Source organism: Physeter macrocephalus, chromosome 5, assembly GCF_002837175.3.
Source record: "Physeter macrocephalus isolate SW-GA chromosome 5, ASM283717v5, whole genome shotgun sequence".
In the NCBI taxonomy this organism is placed as follows: Eukaryota; Metazoa; Chordata; class Mammalia; order Artiodactyla; family Physeteridae; genus Physeter; species Physeter macrocephalus.
The window spans coordinates 55,556,309-55,581,775 of record NC_041218.1 but is presented as its reverse complement, the minus strand read 5'-3'; the positions used below and the strand labels follow the sequence as shown (position 1 = coordinate 55,581,775).

The window sequence follows — 25,467 nt, the reverse complement described above, 5'->3', positions numbered from 1 at the left end:
TTCTCTGACTTACTTCACTTAGTGTAGGTCTAAGTGTAGGTCTATTCTGTAGGTCCATCCATGTTTCTGCAAATGGCAATATTTTATTCTTTTTTATGCAATATTATATGTATATATTATATATATATATGCAATGGAAAATATATATATATCACATCTTGTTTATCCATTAATCTGTTGATGGACACTTCAAATAGTGTGCTGTAAATAGTGCTGCTGTAAACATTGGGTGATGTATCCTTTCAAATTATCATTTTCATCTCTTCTGGATATATACTCAGGAATGGGATTGCTGGATCGTATGGTAGCTCTATTTTTAGTTTTTTAGGGAACCTCCATACTGTTTTCCATAGTGGTTGCACCAATTTACATTCCCACCAACAGTGTAGGAGGGTTAAAAGGAAACGTTTTTAACCTACCATTGGGCCTGCCCCCAGCACTTCCTAATGTAGTGTTGAAAGCATGTCCTTAAATAATGAACAGGACAAAGATGTCCTCTATCACCATCACTGTTCAACATTGTACCTGTAGTCCTAGCTTGTGCAGTAAGGAAAGAAGAAGAAATAAAAAGTATAGTGATTAAAAAGGAGGAAACGAAATTGTCATTATTCATAGATGAAATACAGTTGACTCTTGAACAACAGGGGGTGGTCAAGGGGGTTAAAGGTGGAGGTTCCACTTCAACGCAGTGGGACGTAAGCTCTCTGTATCCATGGTTCCTCATCTGTAGGTTTAACCAACTGTGGATCATGCCATATTATAGTATGTATTTATTGAAAAAAAAGTCCATGTGTAAGTGGACCTGCACACTTCAAATCCCTGTTGTTCAAAGATCAACTGTAATTTTACATAGAAAACCTGAGAGTCCATAGATAAAGTACAAGATTTAATCAGAGTTTAGCAAGATTGCTAGATAAAAACATCAACATACAAAAGTCAATTGTATTTCTGTGCAGCATCAATGAATAGTTAAATAATGCAATTAGGAAAAATACCATTTCTTATCGTAACCCCAAGCACCAAGTACCTACTAATAGAGTTAATGAAAGATAAGCAAGCTCCTTATGGGGAAAAGCATTAACTGTATTGGTAAAGGAATTAAAGAATATCCAAATGAACATAAAGATCTTCCATAATCTTGGCTAGAAGAACTCAGTATATTAAAGTTGCAGTTCTCCCCCAATATATCTATTTTTTCAATGTGATTCTAATGGTTGTCCCATCAGGATTTTTCATAGAACTAGACACATTAATTCTAAATTATCATGGAAGAGCAAGAGGTCAAGAATAGTCATGAAATTCCCAGAGAAGAAGAACAATATAAGATGATCTGCTCTTTCAGATATCAAGGCTAACATAAAGCTGTGAAAATTGTTTAACACAGGGTTAGGCAAACAGACCAAGGGAATGGAATAGAGAACACTGAAACTGACCCAGGCATAGAGGAAAAATTTGATTTGTACCAGCGCTTGTATGTCAGTGGGCTGTTGTTTACATTAATTTATAAAACATCATTTTTTGAAAAAAAGAAACTGTACTTTCCTCCACAAAAATCAAGTCTAGGAAAAATGAAAGACTTACTCTGAAAGGAGAACTTGAAAATATAGGAAAATATCTTTAAAGAAGAAAACATAGGAAAATATCTTTGTAACCTTTGAATGAGGATAGATTTATTAAATAAGACACATACAAGAATGTGAACCAAAAGAGTAAAAAATTTATCCATTTTACACTAATATTAAAACTCCTCATAATCAAAAGAAACCATGGAGGGACTGAAAAATATTAGTTGCATTGCAAAATGGTATTTGCAGTGTGTAAGCAAATGATTAGTATCCAAAAATAAAAACTGTATGAATTAATAAGAGCAGCATCCATCCAAAAGAAAAATGATCAAAAACATGTGCACAGGGCTTCCCTGGTGGCGCAGTGGTTAAGAATCTGCCTGCCAATGCAGGGGACACGGGTTCGTGCCCCGGTCCGGGAAGATCCCACATGCCGCGGAGCGGCTAGGCCCGTGAGCCACAACTACTGAGCCTGCGCGTCTGGAGCCTGTGCTCCACAACGGGAGAGGCTGCAACAGTGAGAGGCCTGCGCACTGCGATGAAGAGTGGCCCCCGCTCACCGCAACTGGAGAAAGCCCTCGCACAGAAACGAAGACCCAACACAACCAAAAATAAATATAAAATAAATTAATTAATTTTTTAAAAAGTTTATTAAAAAAAAATGTGCACAGTATTCAGCCTAGCAATACCATTCCTGTTATATGCCTCCAATACTTTTGTCTCTGAACTATTTACACTCTTAAAAATTATTTGAAGAACCCCAAAGGGTTTTTGTTTCTGTGGGTTATATCTGTCAACATTTATTTGTAAATACTTATTTCATTTCATATAACAATAATAGATAATTACATGTTAACGTAAATAACATTTTTATGAAAAATAACTCTATTTTCCAAAACAAAAGTGAGAAAAGTGGCATTGTTTACATGTTTTTACAAATTTCTTTAATGCCTGGCTTAATAGAGCATGGTGTCTACCTCTGAGGATGGGGGTGGGGAGTCAACTATAACAAAGAAGGTCACTTAGGAGACCTCTGAGACACTAGGATTTTATTCTTAAGCTGATGTCTGCTGCATGAGTGTTCATTTCATTAATACGATTTTAACGACGCAGACATATTTTATACAAATTTTATATAAATATGATATAATTTAAAACATATTTTTAAGGTAATACAAGTCAATTCAAAATGACAAAGCAATATTAGAAACACATTGGCTTTGAAATGGAAAGCGAGAGCTTCAGGTATGGTTTGATCCAGAGTCTATACCTACAGCTGGGGAAGAGATCATCTTCCTTCAGAGCACATAGACTACATTGGGAAATCCTGAATACCAGAATGAAGAACCACTGAAAGAGGAAGAGTCTAGGGAGGGAAAATTAGTAAATGTCCAGAGCCACAAAACATAAAACAAGTGCCATAAATACTTCAGTTAGCATTTCTCATCTTGCACTCAACTTTTAAAATCCTTGTCTTTCCTGTTTGACTTCTGCTAACCTGGATTTCTAGCTGGAATGAAACTTATTAAGAGGTATAATTATTTTATAATATCCCTCAATTATTTTGTACCTGTAACATTCCGACTTATGCTTTAACTTTTTGCTCAAAAGATATATTGATTCAATAATAAGCACTCCTTTTAAGTGTGGTGACATTCTGACTGAGAAATAGTGTTAAAAGCTTGTTAAAATAGAGACTGCTGTGCCTGTGTCCTTGTATTCCAGATATTTTTACAAGTCATAATTAGGATCATATTGACTTTGAATATAATTGCAACTTTAATTTATTTTGTTATCTTATTTAATTTTTCATATTTTTCTAGTTTTAAAACTGTTATTATAATAGACAACTTTCCCAAGCTAATTACTATTATTTTTTAAACACATTTATTTATTTTTGGCTGTATTGGGTCTTCGTTGCTGGGCGCGGGCTTTCTCTAGTTGAGGCGAGTGGGGGCTACTCTTCATTGCGGTGTGTGGGCTTCTCACTGCGGTGCCTTCTCTTGTTGCAGAGCAGGGGCTCTAGGCCTGCAGGCTTCAGTAGTTGTGGCGCACGGGCTTAGTTGCTCCACGGCATGTGGGATCTTCCCGGACCAGGGCTCGAACTTGTGTCCTGTGCATTGGCAGGCAGATTCTTAACCATTGTGCCACCAGGGAAGCCCCCAAGCTAATTATTTTTATCACAGTTTATCATTTCTTTTGAATAATTGTGGATTTAAATAATTTAAAATTTCCCTTTTAGGTCCAAAAGTTTTAAAGAAAATTATTCTTTTTAAAAATTTTTTAATAGTATAGTTAATTTTCAATGTTGTGCCAGTGTCTGCTGTACAGCAGTGACTCAGTTATACACATATGTACATTCTTTTTTTTATATTCTTTTCCATTATGGTTTATTCCAGGATATTGGATGTAGTTCCTTGTGCTATACAGTAGGACCTTGTTGTTTGTCTATTCTAAATGTAATAGTTTGCATCTACCAACCCCAAATTCCCAGTCAATTCCTCTCCCCCCTACCCCTCTGCCTTGGCAACCACAAGTCTGATCTCTATGTAAAGAAAATTATTTTTGATAGTAATCTCTCAAGACCTTAAACAGATTAAATGCTATGTAATTTAATGTTTTGTTCATGACTCAGGGTCATTAGGAATATAAAGCAATTTGTAATAATTACAATAATTTTAAATGCAAGTAGCTGTTTGTTTCTATACTTAACGAGATTATTCTAACTGGTGAGTGTAAATTTTTTATGTTTTTTAAAATTTTATTGTTTTATTGGAGTATAGTTGTTTTACAATGTTTTGTTAGTTTCTACTGTACAGTGAAGTGGAGTTCCCTGTTCTATACAGCAGGTTCTCACTAGTTACCTATTTTATACATATTAGTGTATATATGTCAAGCCCAATCTCCCAATTCATCCCACCCCACCTTTCCCCTCTTGGGGTCCATACATTTGTTCTCTACATCTGTGTCACTATTTCTGCCTTGCAAACCAGTTCATCTGCACCATTTTTCTAGATTCCACATATATGCGTTAATATAGGATATTTGTTTTTCTCTTTCTGACTTACTTTACTCTGTATGACAGTCTCTAGGTCCATCCACGTCTCTACAAATGACCCAATTTTGTTCCTTTTTATGGCTGAGTAATATTCCATGGTATATATGGACCACATCTTCTTTATCCATTCATCTGTCGATGGGCATTTAGGTTGCTTCCATGACCTGGCTATTGTAAATAGTGCTGCAATGAACATTGGGGTGCATATATCTTTTTGAATTATGATTTTCTCAGGGTATGTGCCCAGTAGTAGGATTGATGGGTCATATGGTAATTCTATTTTTAGTTTTTTAAGGAATCTCCATACTGTTCTCCATAGTGGCTGTATCAATTTACATTCCCACCAACAGTACAAGAGGGTTACCTTTTCTCCACACCCTCTCCAGCATTTATTGCTTGTAGATTTTCTGATGGTGCCCATTCTAACCAATGTGAGGTGATACCTATTGTCATCTTGATTTGCATTTCTCTAATAATTAGTGTTGTTTAGCATGTTTTCATGTGTTTTTTTTGCCATCTGTATGTCTTCTTTGGAGAAATGTCTATTTAGGTCTTCTGCCCACTTTTTGACTAGGTTGTTTGTTTTGGTCTTTACTCTCAACATGAGCTTTAATTTTCTGAAGCTGTTAATATGCCAGCACCTAGCAGCAAAACTTTTCTAAGTTGTTACAATTGAAGTGCTACAAACTGATAAACTAGTTAAAAGCATGAGATAACCATGTCAAAAGTATCTGTGAATAGGCTTTGAGTAAAGTTCTCACAAAAATGAAGTACTTGAATTTTAGAGCAAAATTTTTTTTAAAATTTTATTTATTTATTTGGTTGTGCCAGGTCTTAGTTGCAGCAGGTGGGCTGCTTGGTTGTGGCTCACAGGCTCCTTAGTTGTGGCATGTGGGCTCCTTAGTTGTGGCATGCGGGCTCCTTAGTTGTGGCATACGAACTCTTAGTTGCGGCACGCATGTGGGATCTAGTTCCCTGACCAGGGATCAAACCCGGGCCCCCTGCATTGAGAGTGCAGAGTCTTAACTGCTGTGCCATCAGGGAAGTCCCAGAGCAAAATTTTTGATACCCCTTTTATATCACAACAGTTTTTAAATTTTTACTTATAATTTTCCTTCTTGCCAAGTTTCTAGTTATCTTTTACATAGTTAAAATTTCTAAGGAATCCTATGAATATGGATTGTTTTATAATCAGGAAAGAGTACTAAATATGAATGAAAATGCTGAATTATTTCAGTTATATATGATTTAACCACTGTAATGTTTAAATTCTATACTTCCTACTCATAATGTTGACTTTAAGCTTTATTAATTCCTTTCTAAACTATCTGTTATTTCTATTTAAAGAGATTATGTTTTTAATTGTCTATCTCTTTTTCTTCAAAAATTATTTTAGTGATTTTTTATTTCTCATTTTATATTAAAACTGTTTTGTTGGTGCTCTGAAACTTTCAAAAATCTCCATTGTCTGTAGGACAAAACACAGACTACCAAAACTCTTCTCTAGTGTATTCCCAAATTACCTACCTTCTTTTACCAAGCATATCCCTGTCTAAGCTCTCTTTTCACATCCTATTGGTCTAGAATATGTCATTTTCAGTCCTATTTCCTGGTGAGCTTCTACTAAATTACCTGCCTGTGCTAAGTGATCCACTGGTTAGATCCCTTTTCTTTATGAGACCTTTCTTGAGTTCTCCCAGCCCACACAAAACTCTCTCTTCTCTAATTATGTATGACACATTATCCTTACTACCGACGTAGATCTTGCATGCTGTTTTGGGTTGGCACTCTTTCTAGAGTAACCTTTGGATGATTTTATATATCTATAAGAGTACAGTGTTTATCCATAATACCTAGAACAGTGTCTTAGTAGATACTTGGTAAGGATATAAAAATGGGTGGGTTCTTTTCATTTAGAGTACACACCAATAGTCTACCTGGGAGAGTTCTTGTCCTTTCATGATGAAGAGGTGTGGGTTCCCTTTTGGCGAGGAATCCTTGCAGGCAGAATACTGTGAGTACACGTTTCTACCAGGAAAGCAAAATACAGACTGCGAGCCAAAACTCAAGTAATTCTGGCCAAAGACATAAATAGCCAAATTCCTTCATAAATAGTTTCCTAGAAGCCATTTGCATTGACTGTGCTTTGCTCCAAACAGCCGCCTTTAAAAGTGTAAATCTTTAAAACTGTGGTGAATCTAATCATTGCAGATAGATAGCTTGGAGTAGTAGTGTTTAACTGTTGGCTAAAATCATCTAGATTATTGCTTCAGTAATTGAATTCAGTTTGGAAAGTCACAATTCATTTTCTGCAGATATGTGGTTGAAAGTACACATCTTTTTAGAACTGGAGTACCTTCTAATTTCTGAACAACCCTTCCTCAAGTGTGGAATTTGTTGAACCTAGGGTGCAGAAGGAATTAAAAAAATATGTGAGTGTCATTGTATAGTGATTAAAGAGTCTATGAAAACAGCATTTTTCCTTAATGTGTACATTGATCAGAAAGTTGAATTCCTAAACTGGGTTAAGGACATTCATATCTATAAATACCCAGAGGTGTACAATCAAAATCATATAAACAAGTGTTTATTAATTGCAAGCCAAGCCTTAACATGGGATGAAAAGAAATCTAAGCCATAATCTTTGTTTCTTAAAGTTTGCAATCTAAATAAGTAGCTATAGGTAGATAATGTGTTATTTATTGAATGAATTCATGATAGAATAAAGCAGTACATCATACTTGCCGAAGAGTGATACAACAAAAATATTATCACCAGAGAGAAAGGGAGAGGAAGTTCCTTCAGGCTGGGATGAGTATAGAAAGCTGTATGAAAGTAAACTCAAAAGTTGTACTTGAAGAATGGGTGGACTTTGAATAAGGGAAGAAGAGAGAAAAAGACATTCTTGGAGATAAGGAATGAGAACAATGTGAACAAGGCCATGGAGTCAAAGCCATTTTAGGAGGAGAGTGAGTAAATTGGTTTTTCAGAGAGGTGAAAAATTATAGATTAGACTAGGAAAGGAGTTTGGAGTCAGATTGTAGAAGAGTGTGAATGCCAGATTAAGGACTAAGGACTTACCTTATAAGCAGTGAGGGGCTATTTAGGGAAGATTTTGATAAAAGAAACAGCTTAATCCAAGTTGAGTTTTAGGAAGATTAATTTGTTAGCCATGTGCCATTTGAAAAAGAAGGCAAAGAGGCAGGGTAATGTGAAGAGGTTTAGAAGACTAATAAAGCAGTTCAAGTGTGAAGTAGAACAGAGGACATATGTAATTTTTCTGTTCAGCATCCCCTCTTTTCTGATTCAGTGGGTTAGGTGGAGATGACACCATTGTCCCTCAAGAGCTATAGGTAGGCAGATGACCCTGATGTGCTCAATTAAAGGAGTCCATTCCTCTGGTCATAATTATTGGTTCATGAATGGGCACACACTCTAAACTGAGCCAATTAGCATTATGTCTAGAGCTTTTTTTGCTAGACCTATCAGGAAAGATACCCTCTTCTTCAAGGATCCTAACATTGTCAGTGGTCATCTTTCCTGTCACACTGTGTGGTTGCCAGCCTCCAAGATGGTCCTCAGTGTTCCCTCCTGATGGTCATGTCCTGTATAATCTCCTTCCATATTGTATTAGAGCTGGTCTATATCAGCAGTCCCCAACCTGTTTGGCGCCAGGGACCAGTTTCATGGAAGTCAGTTTTTCCACGGACCGGGGTGGATTGTTCCGGGATGATTCAAGCACATTACGTTTATTGTGCACTTTATTTCTATTATTATTATGTTGTAATAGATAATGAAATAATTATACAACTCATCATAATGCAGAATCAGTGGGAGCCCTAAGGTTGTTTTCACTTGCCACTCACTGATAGGGTTTTGATATGAGTCTGCAAGCAATTGATTTATAGCCCTAAGGTTGTTTTCACTTGCCACTCACTGATAGGGTTTTGATATGAGTCTGCAAGCAATTGATTTATTATGGTCTCTCTGCAGTCAAACCTCTCTGCTAATGACAATCTGTATTTGCAGCCGCTCCCCAGCGCTAGCATCACTGCCTCAGCCCCACCTCAGACCATCAGGCATTAGGTTCTCATAAGGAGGGTGCAACATAGATCCCTCGCATGCGCAGTTCACAGTAGGGTTCATGCTCCTGTGAGAATCTAATGCTGCTGCTGATCTGACAGGAGGTGGAGTTCAGGAGGTAATGCGAGCGATGGGAGACGAAGCTTCGCTCGCTCGCCTGCTACTCACCTCCTGCTGTGTAGCCTGGTGCCTAACAGGCCATGGACTGGTACCAGTCCATGGCCCGGGGGTTGGGGACCCCTGGTCTATATGATGAATGAGTATACAGCAGAAGTGATGGTATGTTATCAGAGAAACTGGGTAGGGACAGAAGCTATAGATTCCAAAGTGGAATCAAGTCTTGGTAAATCAAGACAATTTTTAGATGGAAGGGAACACAGAGTTTTTTAGTTTGACAAACAGTTATATCATTAACAGATGTAGCAATGTCTGGAAAGGGGATTTGTTGTTGTTGTGGGAGATGGACAGGAGGAGAAAAAGAAATTATTTTCAGGTTGAGACTCTGGATAGCAGCATTAGGAACAATGGCTGGTATTTATAGAAATAGATTGTCTCACAAAATAGTGAGTTCTCTGCCACTGTATGATTCCTTATTGAGACTGTTAGAGACTAGACTTATTATAATAATATAGCATCTAAAATCACATCCAAGCAGATGATTTGATTTCTGCTAGCCCTTAGACACACACTCAAAAGAAGGGATACTAAAAATAAGTGGAGGCGATAGCCATAATCTCTCCTACCATAGAGCTCTTAACAGTTTTTTCCCTTGTTTCTCACTTGTTGCATCAGGTGAATTATAATCTCTGTTGGAGCGTACCGAGTTCAGTAGACAGACTGAAACCAGGATCAGGGGACTCGTCACAGCCATCTCTCAACTTTGCAAATTACTTTGGTTCCATTCTCACTTGATTCTATGCTGTATAATACTGGCCATCTCAGAAAATACTCAGAAAAACAGAGAAAACCAAAAGATACCCCAGCAAATTGACCAACCTATATGTCTTCTTTCCATTAGAAATGATTTTATATCCTGTAAATATCTTTCCTATATTACTCAATACACTCAAATCCCCCTTTTCCTTAATTTTCTTTTCTTTTTAAAAAAGTTATCATCTATTCCTTGTTTCTGAAAATTTTTCCGTTTTCTTTAACATAACCCCAAAGCAAACAAAATACATTGCTTGGAGAAAATAAAACAAAAATGTAGAACGAGGAAATTAGACTAGACAATTCTGAAGATTCCTTTTAGCTCATAAATGTAAATAGCAATCCTAAGTATTGATATTTTGTATTCAACAGCACTGAACTCTTTAGTAATAGTTAAAAAATTTTTTAATGACACAATTATACAAACTATGTTTTTCAATCCTTTTTCATCAGATTGTTGTAAAATTCTGTGAACGTTTAAAAGGCATTTATGGGCTTGAAAAAGCTAGCGTGCTTCTCTATTAAGAATCTTATTCATAAGAAGCCAGATCTTGATATTCAATGGGATTTGTGAAAAACAGCAAACCAGGAAGTGGGACAATGAGAAGAAAACAGGTTCATCAGATTCTTGCCTCATTCTCAGCCTCCCTTTACCCCTCACCTTGGATTCACTGAGTACTTGTTCTTTCAAGTCTGGAAAAATCTCTCCTGCTTGCGTGATCTGGTAGATGCCTACTCTAGAGATTTATTATTTACTTTGCTTGCATCCAGCTGAATATTTTAATGAAAAATAGAGCCTTCCTTAGAAAATATTTGTTTTGACAAGTGGGAAAGGATTAGCAAAAGCATTGATAATTTGAGTGATTTTATAAAACCACACAGCAGAGTTTTTCATCCCTGGAAAGACACAACATATTAAGGTTTTCTTATGCCATCTAGGAACAACAGAAAGACCAAGCTGATGCAATTTTCACTCATCAATTATTTGATGAAAGCAAGGGAATTCCCAGTCAGCCATTTTTAAGTATCCCTCAAGGCTAAAGGGGCTATTTGACTTTTAAACTCTGTTTGTGTAAACAAACGCAAACCAAGACCCAAATCGCGGGTCAGTTGACCTCAAAATTTTCCCTTCTTGATGTTGTTCTTTTCCTCTGTCCCTCCCTGCAGCCTCCCTCCTCTTATTGACAGTTCTTCTTACCATAAGCTATTATAATATAGAAGATATTATCTTTCCGGATAAAGGCAGAATGCCAAAGTGGGAGGCAGAATTTTGGCAGTATTCTGAATTTTCTGAAAGACAATGTGCATTCTTCTTCCTTTATCCCCTTAGAAGTGAGAAATAAATCTCACTAGCCTTAATGGAACAAATTTAGCTCAGCTCTCAACAGACAATGTGTTCTTTTTTTCTATAGTCACTTCAGGGGGAAGATTCCTGAGCCTTCACTGTACAAGACTGTTTTAAAAATATTTTTCCCTTTCTTTTGGTATGACTTGTGCAGTACACAAATGTAACTGAGTAATAAAATTTTAGTTTTCATGTTGCAAATCTGGTTGCCCTAATTTAAAATTATATGTTGAATGATGAAAATTAAGCATTTAGTTGCCAAGGGAAAAAGATAATTCTATCTTAAAATTGTTTAACTACACAAGCTTGGTGTCTTTACCACTCATATTTTCCATCCAGAAAGTTGTCGGGAAAACCATTCCCCCTCTACTAGAGATATTGCACAAACGTAATGAAAACCTAAAATAATTTTGGTTTTCACTGTCCTTTTCTTATGAATTAGTCACAGTTTCTGTTTTATTCTTTGAAAAGTACAAAAGGATGGATTTTGTCAAAAGATTACTATGAAGAAGGAAATGTAGTTTGGGATTGACTAACAGAGATATGAGAAGAAGGTAAGATACTAGCTATATGAAAACAATTGGCCTTAAAGAAAATTCAGAAAGACTTGAGTTGCCTTGTACAGATAAAGACATATTTTGTTTTATAGCCTATGTGATACAGATTTAGGAAACTTTAGTAGGTATGGCATTTAGGTATGCCTAAAACTTAGGCACTAACCAGCTATTCTGTATTTGAATTTCAAGTTTTTAAAACAATATTCAATGAATTTTACAATAGATTTACTTTTTGGTAGATTAAAAAATAATTTTTTTAAAGGAAGAAATGGTATCTCTTAATTTGAAAGCATGTCTCACTATCTTGACTAGTCCATGGGATTTTAATGATTATTCTGGGGTTGCTTTTGAAGAGGAACTACTGCTAGAGATATTGCTTAACTTTTATCCATAATGTCCAGGGATCTGAAAACCAATGAAGTCATGATGGTGACTGATGGGTGTGTCAGACTGTTTGTGTCTGTCCCAATAGAACAAAGTATTTAGTATTAGTAGTCATTGAACAAGGTCCAGACACGAGTTTCCAAGTGGCTGTTTTCCCAACACTATTACACACCTCACCCCTTTGGTAACCTGAAGCAAGATCAGATTTACTGCCTTTGGCTGGTGACCTTGTTAAGCCAAGAATGAGGATTTCTGCAGAGAACAGAGAGCTTTGCTCTGTTGTGAGTCTCTGGACTCTTCACCAACCCTTCCAGTGGCACAAATGCACACCCTTCATCAGAAAGGAGACCAAACACAAGAGTGTAGAAAGATCAGTGCCAAGCTCTCAGCATGACACAGTGGCTACAAAGTCAAGGAGCCTTGGAGCTCAGACCTTGTTCTGCCACCTACAAGTGTGTGATTCTGGAACAGCCTCCCCTCCCTGACCTCAGTGGTGTCTACAAAATGAGATTCATAGGGGATTTATGATACGAACTTACGCTACATATTTAGAATTACAGAAATTATTTTGAATTAGGAATATGTAGACATTAGAATGTGATCTTATAAACTCTGCTTCTTATGAGAGATGGATTTCATATGAAAAGTTGCGTGATGGGGTATTAACATTTTGGCACCAGTTCATTGACAGCCAGGACCAGAATAAGTGCCTCGTTCCTGCCAGAATGTGAGGCTTTATGAGGAAAGTGATAATTTTAGTAGCCTTAGTTCATTATTAATGACATCCCTTCTGGCAACACTATCTACTGTGTAGCTTTTCTCTAGAGCCAAATTTTAGGAATATGTGTAACCACCCATTCTCTCTTCAACTGCTTGGAACCTAGATACTTTTTCCTAAAGTAATTAGTCTGTTTTTTCTCTATGGAAGGTTTTGGGATTTTTTTCCTTATCCTTGGTAGCCTGAAAATTCACCAAGGTTGAATAGGTATAGATTCCTGAGCTCCCCCACTCCCTAATTCATTTTAGAAAGCCTTTTGATCTGAAGTCTAGTGTTTTTCTCTAGCTCCAGGAAATTTTCTTTTATATTTATTTTCACATTTCCATTCCATGCTTCTGAGGACTTACATGAGAGGTATTTCAAATCATCTAGATCTCTTTTTCATGTCCCTTAACTTTTCTTTAACATTTTCCTTTTTTTTTTGTACTGCATTCTGGGAGGAGTCCTCAGTTTAGTCTTTTAGTTCTGGAAGTTAGTCCTTAACTATATCTGTTCTGGAGTTCAGTTCTTCCACGAATACATTTTTTTTTCCTTTTTGAATCCTGAATGTAAAGAGTTGTCTAGGGCCATACCACTCTGAATGCGCCCGATCTTGTCTGAGTGTAAAGAGTTGACTTAATTATAACACCTTAGTTCATAGTGTAGTGTTATCATTTGTCCAGGTAAGAATCTTGTTTCACTCATTTATTTTTCTAAACTTCATCCCTGATTTGCATTTTCATTTTCCCCACCACTGTTTCTATTTAGTATATCTGATATGTGTTCTTAAATACACATGTATTCTTGCATGCCCAAAGGTATTTTGTTGTCTTCTGTGTGTGCTTTCTCCTATATTATACAATATTGTGCTATGCAGTTTTAAAAAATTTTGGCAGTAATAGTTTTAATTCCTAAGAACTCCAATTGTTCTCTTTTTTTATAGCAGTCATATTTTTGCTCATGAATGTAGTATCATCTCAAATCTCTCCAAATATATGTTATACTTATTTTAAGGTCTTATTCTGTTGCCCCTATTAGTTTTCTGTAGGTTTTAGTTCTGTTATTTGAATCAGATGATCCTTCCCAATAGTGTTAATTTTCCTTAAATACTTGGTGATAATTATCTGTTCTTATTGTTGGTAAGGTCTGTTTCCTTGGCCAGATGAGAATCCCTGTTTACTTGTCTTTTAATGCATGTTCCACTTTTGCTGCTAAAGGAAGAGCACAGTGGAATGTGGGCCCAGAGGGCTGGTGTATTAGTTTCCTAGGGCTGCCTTAACAAAGTACCCCAAATTAGGTGGCTTTAAACAATAGATATTTATTCTCTCACGGTTCTGGAGGCTAAAAGTCCAAAATCAAGGTGTTGGCAAGGCCATACAATCTCCAAGCCCTAGGAGAAGAACCTTCTTTGCTTCTTCCAGCTTCTGGTAGCCCTAGGCACTGCTTGGCTGTGATAGCATAAATCCATGCTCTGCCTTTGTCTTCACATGGTCATGTTACCTCTGTGTCTATGTGTCTCTTTGTCTTCACATGGTGTTTTCCTCTCTCTGTCTCTCTCCTCTTCTTATAAGGACCTATAAATCATATTGGATTAAGGGCCCACCATACTTCATTAGAACCTTATCTTAACTAATTATACCTTCAATGACCTATTTCCAAATAAGGTCATGTTTTGAGGTACTAGGGATTAGGACTTCAACATATCTTTTTGAGGGATACAGTTTAACCTGTAACAGTGGGTAAGTAGCTTGTTCACTGAGTAAAAGTGGGCTTCCCATCCTTACCTTGCACATTGTCCCCCTCCATTCCCAGAAGCTACTCTGGGAGTCTCTGATTCCAGAACACCCAGTTTAGAGACCTGTACATGACAGTTTACCCTAGTGGCAAATGCTAGAGTCAGGATGCCCTTTTTTTCCTGCCCTCTGCTGTCACTGTGGAGTCTTGCTGGACTCTGCTTCTCAGGCCCCAGAACTTAAGCCAGGAGCCTTTCCCAAAGACTTTTAGCTTGGTTTGTAAATGAGGTGCAGCCAACTGCACAGATCTTTGCTCAAAGGGTTACTGGCTAGATCTTCTGACTGGTCCTTTAATGACTCATCCAATGATTTCTCCAGGAATGATTTGGTTTGATGAGCTCAGAGCATAAAACTCATTCAGGATTTTCTTAGGAACTTTTGCTTCCTTTTGCAATAGCTTCTACTGGGATCTTGTGTTGCAGTTTCTCCTACTCATTTCTCTGTAAATCTGCTTTCTCCCCTCCCCCAAAAGTGTTTGTGTACTGGAGATTCCTCACATTTTCTGGTCCACTAATGCCATGCTTTCCTGTTTTTTTCTGTTTGTTATGGATCCTTCTTTAACCATATCTTTCCTTTAAATATCAGTGGTATTTAGATGGGAAGGAGATACATGTATGTGTTTACTCTGCCATAAATATATGGTGTAAGGTATTAGTCTAAACTAGGGATAACTAAACTTTTTCTGCAAAAGACCAGAGAGTAAATATTATAGGCTTTGTGGGCTATAAGATCTCTGTTGCAACTACTCAACACTGCTGTTTTAGTGCAAAAGCAGCCTAGACAATATGTAAATGACTGGAAGTGGCTGTGTTTCAATAAAACTTGACTTACAAAAATAGGCAGTGGGCCAGGTTTGACCTATCCCTGAAACCAGTGGTTCTCAAACTTATCATGCATCAGAATCTCTAGAGGGACTTGATAAAACATAGATTGCTCTCCTCACCCCCAGTTTCTGACTCAGTAGGTCTGGAGTGGGGGTGGGGGTGTCCCAGAATTTGCATTTTTAATAAGCTCCCAGGTGATGCTGATACTACTGGTCTGTGAACCACACTTTGAGAAACACAGATCTAAATAACTTCTGTTTCCTAAACACCACCATCTCAACCATTTATTGATAATACAACTGTGTTCCTTATTCATTTGTTCATTCATTTAACAAATATTTTATTGAGTTTCTCCTAGTGCCAGGCTCTGTTCTAGGTTGTGAGAATATTGTCATAAATAAGACAATGGCTCTGTTCTCATGTGTGGGGGAACTAGACAACCAGACAAACACAAGTACACCTATAAAAGATATAACATTGGATAGTAATAAGAACTTCTTAAATAAAGCCAAGGGAAAGGGGAGAGTGGTACAGGAACAGAACTATTTTAGATAGGATAGTCAGGGGAGATCACTTGGAAGAGATGCCATCTGAATATAGATGTAATGATGTAAAAGAATGAATCTTGAGAAAGGTAGAGCATTCCCAGCAGAAAAAATAGCAAGTATGAAGGCCTTAAGGTAGAAATAAGTTTGTGTTTGAGAAAAAGCAAGGGGACCAATGTAATTGGAGTGATTTGCGTAAGGTAAAGAGTGGCAGGAGTTAAGTTCAGAAAAGTGGGCACGGTGCAGATGTTTTAGGGATTTGTATCCCATAATAAAGAGTTTGCATTTTATCTTGTGTTATGGGAAGACATTGGAGATTTCTGTGCAGAGGAATGACATGATAACATTTACAGTTTTGAAGCATCACATTGGGTGGGAAATACTTTGTGGGAGTGGTGGTGGTGGAAGGGGATGAAGATGAGGGTGGGAGCAGAAAGACCAGTTGGGAGGTTTCAAGAATTCTAGGAGAAGGACTATAGTTTTTTAAACCAAGATGATTTTAATGATGAGACACAGTTGGATGCAGAATATATTCTGATGGTGGAACCAGTAGGATTTGCTAATATATTTGATGTGGAAAGTGAGGTAAAGAGCAGTATTGAAGGTAGCTTCTAAGTGTCTGTTTTGAGCAGCTGGGTGGAGATGGGTAGGAAATTAAGATTTCATTTTTAGAACTTAATGTTTGAGATGCTTTTTAGACATTCAAGTGAAGTTGTCAGGAAAACAGATGTAATAATCTGGAGCTCAGATAAAAGGTCAAGGCTAGGGATATTAGTTTGGACCTGATCAACATACTTTTGACGTTTTATATTTAAGGCCATAGACTGAAGGAGATCACCTGCATTGTGGGTGTAGATAGAGAAGAGAGGGGGTCCACAAGTTAACGCTACTAACATCAAGATGATGGGGAAAGGAAGAGGAGCCAGAAAAGGAAACAGAGAAGGCATGTCAGAGAGTATGGTTTCCCAGAAGCCAAGTAAAGAAAATGTTTCAAGAAAGAAAGTCATCTCAGTTAAATGTTACTGGATGAGCAAGTAAGATGAGGAGTGAGACTTGATCACTTTGTGATCTTGACAAGAGAGCCTGCAGTGGAACAGTGAGGGATAAAGCTGTTAAGAATAGAAGAGAAAATGGAAGAAGAGGACACAGAGACACTGACTACAGTCAGCTCTCTCTACGAATTTCTGCTTCTGGCAGTGCTTGCCTAAGTTTTATATATGAATTCTGAGAACAACTAGAAAAGCAAGACTAATTGCAAAATCTCTTTACCTGAAGGTATTGGATATCTAACAAAATGGTGAAAAACATTAAGTTTTGGAAGAGGACAGAAACCCAGAGAGGTAAAACCAACACTGAGGTCTACTTTTCCATTAGGAGATTATGAAGATATAGTTGAGAGGCTGAGAAAGTGAACAGCACCTTTAACAGCTTCAAGAGACTAACAGGACAAAATATGTAATCCAGAGTGTGCCAACGGGGACAACCAGGTAGTCATCTTCCACCAGGCTTTGAGCTGGAATACCAAGAAGCTAACTCTTGGAATAAGTGTGAATCAGAAGTAGTTCAAGTTTGGCAGGGAGTGATGTCCAGCTTCAAATAAACTCAGTCCTTAAAACTGAATTAAGGAGGGCTTCCCTGGTGGCGCAGTGGTTGAGAGTCCGCCTGCCGATGCAAGGGACACGGGTTCGTGCCCCGGTCCGGGAAGATCCCACATGCCGCGGAGCGGCTGGGCCCGTGAGCCATGGCCGCTGAGCCTGCGCGTCCGGAGCCTGTGCTCCGCAACGGGAGAAGCCACAACAGTGAGAGGCCCGCGTACCACAAAAAAAAAAAAAACAAAACAAAACTGAATTAAGGAAACCTTACATTGCTAGTGCCCCTTAACTACCTGCCAGAAGAAAACATAAATTCTTGAGTAAGGTAACATCATTCTAGGCCTCAAATTATTTTACAGTGTCTTAATATACAGTGTTTGACACTCAATAAAATAACCAGTCATATTAGGAGATTAAATGACACGAGTGAAAACAAAGGAAAAAAAACCAAAACCCTAACAGTAGAAACAGACTCAAAGGAGCATCAGATAATGGACTTATCTTTAAGATTCTTACTTTGCTCAAGGAGATTAAGGTTAGATTAGGAAATCTGACAGAAAATTGGAAGCTAGAAAAAAAAAATTGAAATTTCTAAAGCTGAATTTACCTGAAATTAAAAACTCAGTGGATGGATTTAATAACATTAGACATAGTTGAAGATAGAATTAGTGAACTAGGAGATAGGTTAAAATGATTATAAGAATGATATATAAAGAAAAAAAGGAATGGAAAATACAAAGAGAAGGTTATGAAATAAGAGCGTGAAAATGAACAAATGAAGCGTAAATCAAAATGGAGTCAGGAAGCCATGAAGGGAGGGCTGTCATGCACATATCACTCACCCCAGCTTACAGACCCCAGAAGGAAGAAAAAAGATTTCCTTCTGATCCAGCAACAAGCTTCCCACTTTTTGCAGCCAATTAAAAAACAAAACGAAACAAAACCCACCACAGCCCTCCCCGGTTTCCTCCTAAAACATAATAAAAGCTGACCTTCTCTTTGTCTCCTTAGATTTGCCTATGGCTGGTTATAGTTTGCTTGTCCCAAATTGCAATTTCTCTGCTGTTATAGCATTTGGCTCATTTTAGCTAGTTAAAACCTTGTTATTTCATTTTTAAGGTTGACAGGAAATAGAGTGTGAACATCTAGCATGAATAATTGGAGTTTTGGAAGAAGCAGGGGAGAGAGAAAATGGGACACAAGCAATATTTAAAAAGACAATGGCTGAGAATTTTCCAAGCTTGTTCATGAATATCAAATCACAGATTCAAGAAACACTACAAAATCCAACTAAGATAACTGAAAGGATAAACCACACTTAGCCTAACAATAGCAAAAGGACTGAAAACTAAGCCAAAAAGAAAAAAAAAAATCACAAACTAGCCACAGGAACCTCATGAAGCAACAGTTAGAATGAGATTTCTCTGTTTTCATCAGAAACAATGGAACTTTCTACAAAGTTTAGAAAGAAAATAACTGCCAAGCTAGATTTCTAAACATCTAAAAAAAAATCTGTCAATAATGAAATAAAGACATTTTCAGACCAAAAACTTGTGAAGAAAAGAATTTTTTCCAGCAGACATGAATTATGCACTGAAAGGAACACTAAAGATTTTTTTTTCAGGTAGTGGAAAAAATGAAACCAGACGGGAACTAGGAGATGCAGAAAAGAATAAAGAGCAACCAAAAGGGTAATTGTGTATAAATCTAAATGACTAAATAAAACAGTAGTTATAATTTCTTTTGGGTCTAAATATATATAGAATTAAAATACACAACAACAGAGAGAAACAAGTTTCTCACATTGTATTAGGAAAGGTAAAAGTGCCAGTTAATGTTGGGTTTTGCTAAATTGTGTAATCTCTAGAGTAACTTCTAAAAGTAGTAAAAAAAAATGTATTACTGTTATAGAGGGGAAAACTGGAATAATGAATATTCTCAATCAGAAAAATGCTATATAATAAAGACATTAAGAACATAGAACTTGGTGAGGAAATAGGTAGCACACAGTAAGAAGGTAGAATGAAGTCCAAACATGTCAATAATTACATGAAATATATATGGCATAAATGCTATCATTAAAAACAAATATTACCAGACTGAATTTAAAAATGACAACTCTATGTTGCTCTCAGAAGACATACCTAAAAATATGGGAAAACAGAAAGGTTGAAAGTAATAGGATGGGAAAATATATGCTATGCAAATACTAATCCAAAGAAAGTTGAATAGATATATTAATATCAAAGTAAGCAAATATTAAAATTTTGTTTTAAAGTTTTGCAGAGAAATGGGTCAAGAACTAAAGGGAGACGTTGACTCAAAGTATTTTATTTACTTATTTTTCAATACTGTGCATTAATGGGACTAATACAGCAGAGATGGGTAAATTGATGACACAGGAAAGATGTGTATAAGCTTTTTAAGTAGAAAAGGGGATTAGATTTAGCTCTGAAATGGAAGAGTTGGCCTTGGGGACAGGGACAGTGTTGTAATAAGTGGAGGTTAAGGGTACCAGATGCATGTACATTGGTGGATACATTTGCTGGTGAGAAGACGAGACAGTTCTTTTCTGATTACGTCTATTTCCTAACAAAAATTTACCGGTTGAGTGCAGGAGACAAGTTTATTATTGGTTTGCACAGAGGGAAGGTGTAATACAGCAGTTTTAACAAGAGGAAAACCAAATTCACTATGGAAATATACAAAGATTAGACAGTGTAGAGAGTTCGCTTAAATTTTCTATCATAAATTTACTGTGAGGCTAGTCAGTGTGGTACGCAAGTCCATCTTCTTCAGTGAGGATGTAGAGTAGGTGAAGGGTTTAACCTGTGATGAGGTGAAGTGAGGTAAGACGTGGACACAGTTTCTCTTCGTAAATGCTGATCTTCCCAGACTAAAGGAGACCTTCACGGCTCCCTCTATCCTCTTTTATATGTATTAGGAGTGAGGTGGTGAGTTTTTGTAGCACTGGTTCTGCTGAAAAGTGCTTCTCAGCGACCTCTGTCTGACCCCACTGCTGGTTCTCTGAAATCAGAATGAGGACTATTCAGCAATTTTGTTGCCAGCTATGGGTCTAATTGTCAAATTTGAGAAAATAGGGAAGAACCCACTTTGAACTTCACAGCATTGCTACATCTGTCTGCAGAGATAGAACAAGCAGATACACTTAGACTCTTGTGGGATCCCAGCTCTAGGGTCTGGGAGGACAGATCATTCACTTGATGTGCGGGTTATATCAGCATCCCCCTTCTGCTATCAGTATCTTCCCCTTTACTTAAGAGACTGAGTAGGTTTTTGTGCCTTGCAAATAAGCAATCCCTGACAAAAAGATCCATTTCCTCATCCGTATAAATGAGGAAGGGTTTTCAAATCATGTACCATGGAGCACAAGTTGTCACAGGGGCTTGTGAGCAGGATGAAGACATAACAAAAAAGAACATCTCCTGGTCCTGTGAGTCCACTTCCACTCTGGCCCCTATTACGTGGTGGGCTTTTGTTAGGAATTTCACTCACATAGGTTCTATTTTTAAAAAATGAAAATTAATCCTACTCTTCCAGCTCTTACACTGTATAACTAACCACTGTGTAAATCCATTATTATTTATCTTTTGAGATAGTACAACTTCAACTTACGAGGGAGGTCTGAAATCATTTCCCAGGTCATGTGCTGGGGTACATGCCGGTTGTTATAGCCAGATCATCACAAGCCTTGAGCTTCAATTCCTGGTTCTCTGATTCTCAGAAAACCTTGTCCAGTGAGTCACTCCCTGGTTCAGTCGAGGTGCAGGAGGGGGCCTTGTTTCTAAGAAGATCAACAGCTTCCTCATCATTACCATTTTGGCACCTTTGCTCTTTTCCCTTTTTCTCTTTCTTCAATGTTGTTCTATATACAAACATTTTGCTGAGGGAGCCTCATTTCAGTGGGGTCATGCCTCTGGGTGAGGGATTAGTGAGCTCAGGTGATCTCATCAGTCTCTTCCAGTTCAATAATTTTATAGCTGCATGAACTAACAACTTGTTCTTGGGACAGTTCAAAGGGGCATCCATTAATAATTCTGGGAATGTCACATACTCACTGGTAATAAATGTGGGGCCTCCTTGACCAGCTGAAGTAATGGAAATAGCTGAGAAGAAGAAGGTAGTGGACTTTAGCCTCAGGTCATGTGTAATGGTCACAAGTCAGTGATTTATTAATTTATTCAAGCATAGGGTTATTTTCAACAAATAAGAGATCAAATAATTTATTATCTCTTTAAAGGGCCTCTTGAAGACATCTGGAAAAACTGGCATAAAAAAGGAGAACTTCTAATAACTGAGTAAAACCTAACTTTAAATCCAAACTGGAAAATTTCTAACACTTTTACCTTGAAGACCAGTTTTAGAAAAAGCAGCTATTATATCTTGTTCATTTTCTTGGAAAAAAATTCTAGAATTAATGTTACCAATTAAAATTACATATTTTTGTTATTAATTCGAATGTTTAAGTTTAGAGATCCCATGCTCGTTAGGCCATAATTTCTTACAGGCTTCCTTAGAAGTCTATGGTCTGAAAATCAGATCAGAATCATAAATTTCTTTTTTATTGTCTTAAAACAACATTAAATGTAACTCATTATTAAAATAATAAAAAGACATCATTTTCATAGTTTTTTTTTTAAACTGAAGATTATAAGATCCCTATAGAGCAATGCTTAAAGAAAATAAACCCCAGCAGCCTTCATTTTGAGCAGAAAGGAAGCTCTGTTTGAGGAAGGAAGGCACTGGTCTCCTGGCCAGCAGTTTTCTAGGTGTTCTTTGTGCTCCAGGGAGACCCTGTGTGACTGTTCTCCATGACTGTGTTAAAAAAACACCTTATCAAAGGAGCAGAGAAATACCTTCCTTTTTCTTTTCACTGCCACAAACTATATGTGTTTCATAATTATATTTGTGTATGCTGAAACAAAAAAAAACCATACGGCATTCCTTAACAACTGTGTTTTGTAAACAGCATACAATGCACAGAATACTCATTCTGTTTTTGTTATGGTTAAAAATCTGCTTCTCCTGTAGAATTCCCTATCCTGTTTAATGGCATCATTCTTTAAGTCATTCAGGCTAATAGAATCCTAAAAGTCCCATCCTAAATGCCTTTCTTCTTCTCACTTCTCATGGCCTATTGGTCATGAGTTCCTGGAAATTCAATCTTCCTACCATGTTTCATTAGCTCTGCTCTTTTATCCATCCCCTCTGCAACAACCTCTGTTTGGGAACTTAGTGCCTCTGTCCTGGGATACTGCTGTCATCTCCTTAGATATTCTTCCAGCCTTCCAACTAGCCTTCACCTTTTGTACCACTGCTCTCGCTGCCCCCGACCCCTATCAAATCTATCTCCTGGATAGTCTATGGATAAATCTTTCTAAATTGCAAATATGATCATGTTAAGCCTCCATTTAAAGTTTTTCAGTGACTTCCCTATTCCCTAGAGAACAAAGTCCAAATTTAGTTTCATGTCATACAATAAACTTGTTGATCTGTCTGGCCTGTGTCCCTACCCAATCTGGTATTTCCTTCACCTGCTCTATTCCTGAAAGTTAGTCCTTCCAATACATTCCATCCCATCATTTTACACCTCCATGCTTCTATGCTACCTATCTTCCCATTCTAGCTGAAGGACACCTACTTATACTTTAATCCCCAGCTCAAATAGTTCTTTTTTTGGATCAACCTCACAGCTTCCTGACTTTGCACTTCTAAACAGAGCTGGTCATTCCCTCTTTAGTGATACCAGTAAGCTAGAATTCATTGCTGTACTAAAATTTGTCTTCCCTATGAGACTGTGAGTATGAAGTAGGTCATTTCTATCTTGATATATCCTCTGTCTAGCACTGGGCCTGGTATATGGGAGGTGCTTTATACATTTTCATTGAGTAACAGGAAATCTAAGCTTGTACTAGAATATAATATTTATTCTTTTTAAGACAACATTTCTTGTTTTCTTCTGCTCATAACAATATTACCCAACCATCGTTAAAAATTCAGAAAAGATACAAAGAGTGAATGGTCTAGTTTTCAACAGCCCCTGAGTACAAATTGAACCTAGATGTTTTTGTGCTTTACTTCTAAGGCCCTTGTAGACTCCCTTTCTCCTATCACTGGGAATTCTGTGTTTCAGAATAGGTCCGTTGTCACTTATTACCATGGCTAACAGAGACGGGACTTCAGTAACCAAGCCAGAACTCAGATGTTGTCGCTACATTGAAGTGCCACTTCAGGTTGGAACCCTGTTCCCAAGCTGCAGCCTCAATGACATCTTAGTGCCAGGAAGGTTGAAACTCGATTTCTCCCTCTCAGAACTGGAGATGCTAACATTTTGCCATCTTGCAATGCAGTTGGGAATGCGGGTACTTGACTTCTGCATAGCAGAGCTGGTTGACTATGGTATGAATGTGTCAAGCTTAGTTAAGTGGTCCCATAGTTACGTCTCCTTGCTGAATCTGATTTGCAATTCTAGAACCCTAGATTCCTTTTTGTCTTCTGGTGAATTGTTTCTCAAGGACACTATTGTCTACTCCAGGGGTCCCCAACCCCCAGGCTGTGGACCAGCAGGAACCCAGCCACACAGCAGGAGGTGAGCGAGTGAAGCTTCATCTGCCGCTCCCCATCGCTCCCCATAGCTCCCCATAGCTCCCCATCGCTCGCGTTACTGCCTGAACCATCCCCACCCCCAACTGGTCCGTGGAAAAACTGTCTTCCATGAAAACAGTCCCTGGTGCCAAAAAGGTTGGGGACCGCTGGTCTACTCTATTTCCAGTTGTGTACCCTAAACACTATCTGCAGACATGTTTCTATACATCTGAATCCCAATAGTGTATAAAATTCAAATTTATACTCCAGAAGGCTCCTTAGCCCCCATGTAATAATGAATAATCATCCTTTGTAATAGAACAAAAAGTAAAAAAACTGAACTCCACTCAATGAATGTACTAATTGTTTTTCCTAATTTATACCATTAGTATTAGCTCTATTGTCTTTAATCATAATAAATAATTTATCTGTATAAAAGACAAGGTTTGTAGTTAGTTATGCTAATTATGGAAAACCTCTGAAGTATAGTTGGTTGGGTTAGCAAGCCCTGATAGCTGATGTATAGTGTGCTCTCCGATGACCTGGTTCATGGTATGCTTTGGCCAAGGTATTAAGGTAAATTCAACCGAGTTGTACATAACTCAGATATAGAAAACTGAATTTACCTTTTCTCCTGGAAAACCTGAGTTTTATTTTGCCTGGATGTGTATCTGATCTTATTCTATTCCTTTACTTGTGTAGACATAATCCATGTGTTTTTTGAGATGGGTGTTCCAGTACGGGAAAATGAAAGTTCTTTAACAACAATCATAAACATTGGATATACTAGTGTGGTAGATTCAGATAATAACTTAAAAAAAATTGAAGTATAGTTGATTTACAATGTTGTATTAATTACTGCTGTACAGCAGTTATTCAGTTTTATATATATATAATTTTTAAAATATATATTCTTTTCCATTATGGTTTATCATAGGGTATTTTTTTTTTTAACGGGAGTTTTTTTTTTAAACATATCGTGGATATGACCCCTTTGTAGCAATATTCTCTCCCACCCTGTAGCTTGCATTTTCACTCTCTTAATGGTATCTTTTGACAACGGTTTATTTAGTCCAATTTATCAAACTTTTCCTTAAAATCATAGGGTATTGAATATAGTTCTCTGCTCTACACAGTAGGACCTTTTAATTTATCCATTCTATATAAAAAAGCTTACATCTGCTATCCCCAACCTCCCACTTCATCCCTCCCCCAACCCCATCCCCCCTGGCAATTAGTAGTCTCTTCTCTATGTCTATGATTCTGTTTCTGTTTCCTAGATAGGTTCATTTGTGTCATATTTTAGTTTCCACATATAAGTGATATCATATGGTGTCTTTCTCTTTTTGACTTACTTCACTTAGTATGATAATCTCTAGTTGCATCCATGTTGCTGTAAATGGCATTATTTTGTTCTTTTTTATGGCT

The 25,467-nt window shown here is 37.3% G+C and overlaps 1 protein-coding gene across 1 annotated transcript in view; it reads left to right on the top strand.

Annotated features, from left to right (window-relative positions):
- Positions 1-25,467, top strand: part of FAM237B (family with sequence similarity 237 member B) — a 408,910-nt gene that overhangs the window by 176,423 nt on the left and 207,020 nt on the right. The gene's annotated exons all lie outside the window — the stretch shown is intronic.